This window comes from Aotus nancymaae, unplaced genomic scaffold (genome assembly GCF_030222135.1).
Source record: "Aotus nancymaae isolate 86718 unplaced genomic scaffold, 86718_ANA_hifiasm-v0.15.2.pri h1tg000009l, whole genome shotgun sequence".
Classification (NCBI taxonomy): Eukaryota; Metazoa; Chordata; class Mammalia; order Primates; family Aotidae; genus Aotus; species Aotus nancymaae.
In genome coordinates, this window is record NW_026988420.1 from 19,866,752 (window position 1) to 19,876,115 (window position 9,364).

The following is a 9,364-nucleotide window of genomic DNA, read 5'->3' on the forward strand; positions in this document are numbered from 1 at the left end:
GTAAAAATAATGATTAGGCCTATAACCCATTGTGCTTTCCTACCAAGGAACTTTGGAGTAATCGTTGCATCTCTATACATTTAGTACCAGGTTTCTGGTATGTTCATTGATGTTATTCTTCAATCATCACTATTCAGATGTGGAATATCAATAAACACACAGTAATGTGTAAGGGTGCTCTGTTTTTAAGAGACACATTTTTTATTTAACACAGTTGTAGATACTCAGTCTTTTGCTATTCTATTTATAGTTCCTTATAAGATCTCTGTTAAAGATGAAAACATTTGCTTAAGCTTAGTTATAGTAAAACTTCATGGACAAACAAGATTGTAAAAAAAAAGAAGGCATATGTTTTCCATTTTCTTTGATACTTATAACCTAGAAAATATGTAATATTTTATTTAATCACAAGGAGTGCTAAAATATGACCTGTTTGTAATAACAAAAATTTAAAACTCAAGACAAGATGGCATCAAAACACTTTGCATTTGAGACTTGAATAAATATTGAACTTTGGGGACATCATGTTGCCACTATTTATATGATTCTTGCCATGTGTAAATATAAGATTAATATTACTTGTTCTATTGAAATCCTGTGTCATATTCAGGATGCGTAGGGCCATGTTTTTGACTAATTTGTGGCCAAAGTTGTATCATTAACAATTGATTAATATATTCCAGGGTCTAAAACAGACAAGAGGACAATCTATACCAACTTTCTAGTATTGTTTATGGAAAGTGTACAGCTTAATAAGTTGTACCTCTTTTCAGTTATTTTCTCTTGGTTTCTGTTATTGACCCTGATCTAGTAGCCCAGTGAAGGCTTATGTGTCCAGAGATGTACAAACTACTCTTCCTCAGATGACCTGTGTCTTCCCTTAGTCCCAGATATTTCATATATTCCTGGATGGTTTGTGTTCCAAAGGTAAAGTATGCCCTCTGTTCCTGAGAAAGAACCTTGGCAGCTTTACCTGGAATTCTTAGACCTTTCTTATATTTGCTTATGCTCATTCATTCTGCTCTTCTGTATCTTTTAATTTAGTAAGGTCTTATGTGGTCATGAGTTATTTCAATGATCCAATCTTGTGTAATGTCTGCAGCCCACCAATCTCTATTTTAATTAAGTTTCTCTAAGATTTTGAAATAAAGTAAGACAGAGAGGTGTATGTTGAGTACATTGCATCTGTACTCAAATTATTGTCAGAAGTAGAAATCAAAGCACTTCTGCACACCATATCTTCATATCTGTGTTGCCAAAAAGACCCATAATGCTGTCAAGAACTGGATGGAAAAAAGCTTTAGTGTTAGAGAAGAGACAAAGCAAGATCAGTTTCAGATGTGGCCATGAGCCCCCCCATGATCCCTGGGTCTCTCCTGGCAGCCTACAAAAGGCAGTTTTCCAGCACTAACTTCTTCTATGCTGTGACAGAAGGACCTGTCTCCTCCCCACAAGAGACAACTATAGCAGTGGGGTTAGTCACATTCTGTATGACACAAGTAGAACAAAGCCATACACATTGAGTCTAACACTGGAAGAGCTGGTTCCACACAAGGTCGTAAGTTCAGCATAGGCTATGAGAACTCTATCACTTGGTAAAAACATGTTACAGGCCAAATCCTGTCCTCATGAGGCTAGAGAGAATTGAAAGACAATTCAAGTGAGAATGCATTTAACAATACTGTGAAGATGGAGATCAGAAACAAATAATTTGGTGATTTTTATGGTAATACTTAAACTATTATCAGTGTAGTCACTTTTCAACATATTATCCCATGTTTCAAAGTTTAGTTTTCTGAATCAGTATTTCAAATCATTTCTATTACTCATGCAAAGAAAATGAAAAAAAAGTATGCTCTGTGTTGGTTAACTATCATCTAAAAGATTAAAATAATATTCACCCTAAGTGTAAACTCGAAGTTACACTGTACATACATTCTAGATTATATCATGTTATCCAAAGTAAATATTGTCACCCTCGTCACTAGATGGAAAGTGATAATTATTTAGTCTTGATGTCCTATACATACATGCATACACATACACACAGAAATCTTCTAAAAATTGAACACTCATGAACTCACATGCTATATTTGATTATAATTGTAAGTATAATTTTATTCAAGGGAGATATAACTATCTTGGATTTGTATGTATTATTAGCTATGAGATTGTTTTCTTCAAAAAAATCTTCAGGAAACATATTGCTTTGTATTTTGAATATTCAGGAATTGGCTTTAAAACATACTTTCTTTTTTTAAAAAAAACTATTATATTATATTGGTATAGCTTAGGCAAATACCCAGCATTATTATTGTTATTATTTCTGGTACACAAATAAAAAGGACCAAGCATGGCTTTTTAAAATTTTGATATGGGTTTTCCAAATTATGCAGGAACAAATGTCAAAGTGTTCCCAAACATGTTATTTACTCAACATCACCCTTAATTCTATCTTTCTTTTTATCTGGTTCACAGAACCAGATATTGTATTTATTTTTAGCTATTCTCTAAGAGCTATTTTCATTTGTTTCAATTTCTTTGATGATATTTCGATTCAGGTGCTGGTTACACATTTTCCAAATTTACTACCATAGGCAGAGAACATTGTTTTTTATATCTATATAATTTTCTCCTTTCTACCTTAAAAATGAACAGAAAAAAATTAGTCAATCTTAGCTTGTCTAAAATAAGTAAAAATATATTTTCCATTCATTCGCTCAAATTCATCTTCTATTTACTGGCAGCTTTTCATGAAAAATAAAATCTATTAAAAAGTTGATGTAATAATTGTTAGCACTACACTTCTATTGCTATATTTAAAATAAAATGCATTCCAATACCTAAAAAGAGACAGATGTCTTCTCATGATAATATTTTTATTGAATATAACTAAGATAATCTTATTCAGTAATTTCAATGGAAACAAATTTGGGGCGTAGGCTACTAACATTAAAAGTATTACATGAATCTATATGAAGAGTTCTAAACTTATTGTAAATTTTTATATTTGCATTTTATATATTCCTGCTGTTATGAGTCATGAGTTTTAATAAGGTTTGGTAAGAACACTTGATATTAGTAAATACAGGTTTAATCTGCCATGTGTTGTGACTAGTTTCTTAAACAAAATTATAGCAGCTGCTCTATAACACCTAGACCCCACTTTTCTGCAGCATTAGGTTTACATCTCTCAAATACTTGCTTTTATTTTTGTTTTAATAAATCAATAGTAGAAATTTTTTTCTCAGTTAATAAGAATAGAGCTTATGAGACATTGCCAAATAGATAATATTACTGACCATAAAAAAAGCCTGTCATTTTGACATCCCCTGTAAAACAATAAATGAATGAATTATTTAGTCATATGTGAATAAAATGAGACTACATCTAATAAAGAAGTTTGGAGCAAGTCTGATAATTTTTCTAACAACATATTCTGGAAAAATTAAACTGTATAGAATTAATGTTATTATTGATGAAATTAAATGATTAGTATAGATTATATAATCATTTAAATATTTCTAGGAACTCCATTAAGTAAGACATGATAAGGAAAGAGGTAATAAACAAGAAATTGACATTAGGTAAAGGGAAGTACAAATTTGATGCTATAGAAATGTGTTTTGAGAAAATCAACCAAAATACAACCAATAAACTGAACAAAAAAGAAGTTAAAATATCCTACCTATAAATTACATACAAAGCAATATAAAACTAAAGAGCTAACATAATAAATACTTAAATTATTCAAAGACACATCACAAGACAACCTTTTATCAACTGTTGGAAACTCTGAAAATGCAAAGAAAAAGTGTGTATTATTTACCAATGAATGCATGTAAAGCTCAGGTAAAAGGAAAAATATTCTAAACAATTCAGAGAATTTCAGAAAAAAATTAATACCAACATAAAAAGGAGAAAAAGAACAACAACAAAGCAAAAGTCTGACTTCAAAACAGAAATTACCAGAATATAATGAAGACTATATTTAAAATAATCAGTGGAAAAGATAGAACTGAATTTTATAATAGCAATATATCATTTGCACAGAATTTCAATGTAAAATGCAAAAAAAGCATTGTAAAAGCACAACAAAAATAAATTGATGAATAGACCTGCAGTTATTGGAAGAATGTTGAATAATACTTAACTTGCAACAAAAAGAAGATTTTATTGATTTTACTACTTCCTATCATGATTCTCTGACTTCAGAAATCTGAGTTTGTGGCCTTTATTGAATGAAGTAAAGAAATCCGATGAGAGAAAGATATGCCAGTTATTTTATTTTTTTGTTCTTTCTCTCTTATTTTGGCCTGGAGCTTTATTTTCTTTGCTTAAGAACTATTGATTTAGGAAGACTGAAGGGGTCACCTGGGATGTAGAGAGAATCAGCAAGGACCTAACTGCTTAGAGCACTAGACTAGAATTTCAAGTGAAAAGAGAGCCAGCTGGTATCACCAGGTAGGACTTGATCCAGGATCTCAGAGAACAATTTCTCTTAAACTATAAAATGTGAAACTTTGCTTAAACTATCTCTATGTTGAAATTTATAAAACTCTGAATATGGCAATCATGATACAGGACAGTAAGGAACTACTAAATTTACCTGGGTATGTATAGTTCTACATACATGAATCATTTGAAAAAAATGTTTTATCTTCAGGAACAAAAATGTTGATATGGTTTCACTGTGTCCCCACCCAAATCTCATATTGTACAGTAATCTCCTATAATCTCCACTGTGTCGTGGGAGGGACCCAGTAAGGAGTGATTAGATCATGGAGACGATTTCCTTCATGCTGTTCTTGTGATAGTGAGTGAGTTCTCACAAGATCTGATGATTACATAAATGTCTGGCATTTCCCCTGCTGGCACTCAGTCTCTCTCCTGCTACCCTGTGAAGAAGGTGCCTGCTTTTCCTTTGCCTTCCGCCATGACTGTAACTTTCCTTTGCATAATGGTGAGTCCACTAAACCTCTTTCATTTATAAATTACCTAGTCTCAGATGTTTCTTCATAGCAGTGTGAAAATGGATTAATACAATGAATTGGTACCAGATGTGGGATATTGCTATAAGATACTTGAGAATGTGGAAGTGACTTTGGAACTAGGTTATGGGCAAAGGTTTCAATAGTTTGGAGGACTTGGAAAAACACAGAAAGATGTGGGGAGTTTGGAACTTCCTAGAGACTTGTTAAATGGCTTTGACCAAGATGCTAATAGTGATATTGACAATGAAGTCTAGGTAGAGGTGGTCTCAGATAGAAATGAGGAACTTCTCAGGAACTGGAGTAAAGGACACTCTTGCTATGCTTTAGCAAAGAGACTGGTGGCATTTCGCTCTGTCCTAGAGATCTGTGGAACTTTGAGATTGAGAGAGAGAATCTGAAATCGGAACTTATGTTTAAAAAGGAAGCAGAGCATACAATTTTGAAAAATTTACAGCTTCGTAATGTGATAGAAAAAAAAACTCATTTTCTATGAAGAAATTCAAGCTGACTGCAGAAATTTTCATCAGTAACTAGGAGCCAAATGTTAATCCAAAAACAATGGAGAAAATGTCTTCAGGGCATGACAGAAGTCTTCATAGCAGCCCCTTCCATCACAGGCCTGAGAGTCTAGAAGGGAAAAATAATTCCATGGGCCTGGCCCAGGGCCTTGCTGATTTGTGCAGTCTTGGAACTTGGTGACCTGTCTCCCAGCATGGCTCAAAGGGGCCAATGTATAGCTGAGGCCTTTGCTTCAGGGCGTGCAAGCCCCAAGCCTTGACGGCTTACATGTGGTGTTGTTTCTGCAGGTACACAGAACTCAAGAATTGAGGTTTGGGAATCTCCACCTGGATTTCAGAGGATTTATGGAAATCCTGGGATGCCCAGGAAGAAGTTTGCTGCACGGGCAGAGCCTCATGGAGAACCTCTGCCAGGACAGTGCAGAAGGGAAAAGTGGGGTTGGAGCCCCCACACAGAGTCCTCACTGAGGCACTACCTAGTGGAGCTATGAGAAGAGGGCCACTGTCCTCCAGATCCCAGAATGATAGATCGACTGATAGCTTACACCATGCACTTGGAAAAGCTGTAGACACTCATAACCAGACATGAAGGCAGCAGGGGCAAGGGACTGTATACTGCAAAGCCACAGGGGCAGAGATACCCAAGACCATGGGAGTCCACCCTTGGATCAACATGCTCCAGATGTAAGGCATGGAGTCAAAGGGATTATTTTGGAGTTTTAAATTTTAAGGACTGCCTCGCTGGATTTCAGACTTGCATGAGGCCTGAAGCCTCTTTGTTTTGACCAATTTCTACCATTTGGAACAGAAGCATTTATCCACTAAGTGTACCCCCATGGCATCTTGGAAGTAACTAACTGGCTTTCGATTTTACAGGCTCCTAGGCAGAAGAAACTTGCCTGTCTCAGATCAAACTTTTGAGTTAATGCTTTAATGAGTTAAGACTTTGGGACCTATTATGAAGGCATAATTGTAGTTTGAAATGTGAGAACATTAGACATGGAAGGAGCAAGAGGCAGAATAAAATGGTTTGTCTGTGTCCCCAACCAAATCTCATCTTGAATTGTAATCATAATCTGCCAGTGTTGTGGGAGGGAACTGATGGGAAGTGATTGGATAATGGAGGTGGTTTTCTTGCATGCTGTTCTCATGATAGTGAGTGAGTTCTCATGAGATCTGATGGTACCATAAGCATCTGGCATTTCTCCTGCTTGCACTCATCTCTCACTTGCTGCCCTTTGAAGAAGGTGCCTGCTTCTCCCTTGCCTTCCACCATGGTTGTAAGTATCCTGAGGCTTCCCCAGCAATGTGTAACTGTGAGTCAATTAAATTTCTTTCCTTTATAAATTACCCAGTCTTGGTTATTTCTTCATATCAGTGTGAGAACAGACTAATAGAATGCATATATCTTAAATGTCTATGCATTAATAATCTAAATGAGTTACAGGAGAACCTCAGCACTTCTTAAAGTGGCCTCTACTTGTATCTGATAATCTCCCACAGAATGTTTGTTCCACAAAGAAATCTGCGGTCATCTTTTGGGAGTTCTGTCTTATTTCTTTTTGACTTTATTGAACAGCTTATAGAAGTCTCAGTGTTTTCATGCTCCCACAGAAGCTTGCCAAGTACCCACAATTATGGTTTCTGTATTCTGATGTTTCCAGAGCATCCAACTCAGGCTGTCTGAGGTATGCAAAATAGTCACCCTTTGGGCCTGAAGCAGTTCTACCTTTGTTAAAAGTATGAGTGTCTCCTTAACATATTAATTTGCTTTAAACATAATTATAAAGCTGATATTCAACAGGAAAAGAGCTTATTATACACTTCCCTTCTTTGTCTACAACTCTGATAATTCTTTCATATATCCATATTCAAGAGAAGTTTTGCAGCAGCAGTCAAATCATGAGAATGTGCTGTTACATTTTGTGTGTTTGTGTGTGTGTGTGTGTGTGTGTGTAAGGGAATGGAAATGTGGAAATTGAATTGAATTTATTACAAGACCAGGGGAAAATATATATGTGTGTACATTTTATCACATATATATGATAAAATTATTTTCATTAGGATTTAATTCACTTATTTTGTTGTAATTTGTTGTTTTATGTCTCAGCTTATTTTATAAAGTTATATATTAATATCATGTATTTACACTTTTGATATTAAATATACAACTTTATAAAATAAAGTTGATTGCTTTAATAACTATAAAATAACAAATGAAATCAATAAATTTGATTCCTTAAGCTGCCACTATTAGTCTCTCTTAATTAGAAACAAAACAAAACAAAAAAACAGTTATTATTTTTCTTTCATTTAACAGCCTATCCACTTGTGAATTACAGTCTTTAATTTCTGAGGTATTGGAAAATAGCTAACCAAACAAATGAGATTATGTGAAAATTGGCTATAAGTGAATAGCCTATAAATAAAGGTTTAATTTAAGAACTCCTAAAATTAATTTCTTCTTTCTTTCTAGACATTGACAATTATTTTGACAGCTGAAATTACCAAATATAGGACTATGTGTAGTGTTATGAGGCGTTGTGATATAGTTTAAAACCATTCGTAAGGTGTTATATATTTGAAAACTGAGATACAGAAATAAATAAAAGTAATTTAATGCTATTTGTCAAAATACATAAAAATTGGTATTGGCATAAGCAAATACTATTTACATTTAGTCAAAATTTATACCTAATGTTTATATATTATTTATCTTCAAAGCATTAAATTATTTAATTAATACCACATTTATTATGACCAATAAACTTTAGATGCTTCTCTTCAGATATAAAGAGCCCAATGGTTATCCCATTAAACTGAGTAAGACCAACATGTATTAATAGTCAGATACACATTCTACTGTCATATCCTACAAATACCTTGAAATTTTACCATTACTCTTGCATTTTTTGGAGGAAATGGGTTTCAAGTATTCTCTTTTTCTCTCTCTCTAGGATTCTGTTTTATCTTCTCTTACCTACACATCTCTCAACTCTTTGTAATATCTTTAGAAACGTACTGTTTTAGACTATTCAAAGTGACTAGGGTTTAAAAACAAAGACATGGGTACCTCGTATATGCACCTTCCTCCAGATAAAGAGTAGTGGGTTAGGAAATTGCTCAAATTGATTTAATAAAATAATTAATATATTTTAACAATATTATTTTCAAATATTATTGTCATGTTCAGAACATAAATAACATTATCTCATATTTGACCTGTATTTTCTCATTTTATAATTTCTCAAACATTATTTCTAAATTTTTTTAAAACTTACTGAGCGTAACTAAACATCATTTGTGATAAATTACATTGGAATAAAATTAATTTTAGGATAACATATTTAAAAATTTGGATGGTTAAAATTTAAATTAATAAACTATATAAACACACATATATAAAACTTCAAGGGTAACCATGGCTTTTCTTGAATAATATATTTCACATAAATCAGAAAACAAAAATTTTATCTTTGAGCAATTAGTTTTTTTTTTAATTGCATTTTAGGTTTTGGGGTACATGTGAAGAACATGCAAGATTGTTGCATAGGTGCATACGTGGCAGTGTGATTTGCTGCCTTCCTCCCCTTCACCTATATGTGACATTTCTCCCCATGCTATCTCTCTCCAACTCCCCACCCCCTGCCATCTCTCCCCTATTTCCCCCTGACAGACCCCAGTGTATAGTGCTCCCCTCCTTGTGTCCATGTGTTCTCATTGTTCAACACCCACCTATGAGTGAGAACATGTGATGTTTGGTTTTCTGTTCTTGTGTCAGTTTGCTGAGAACGATCGTTTCCAGGTTCATCCATGTCCCTACAAAGGACATGAACTCATCGTTTTTGATGG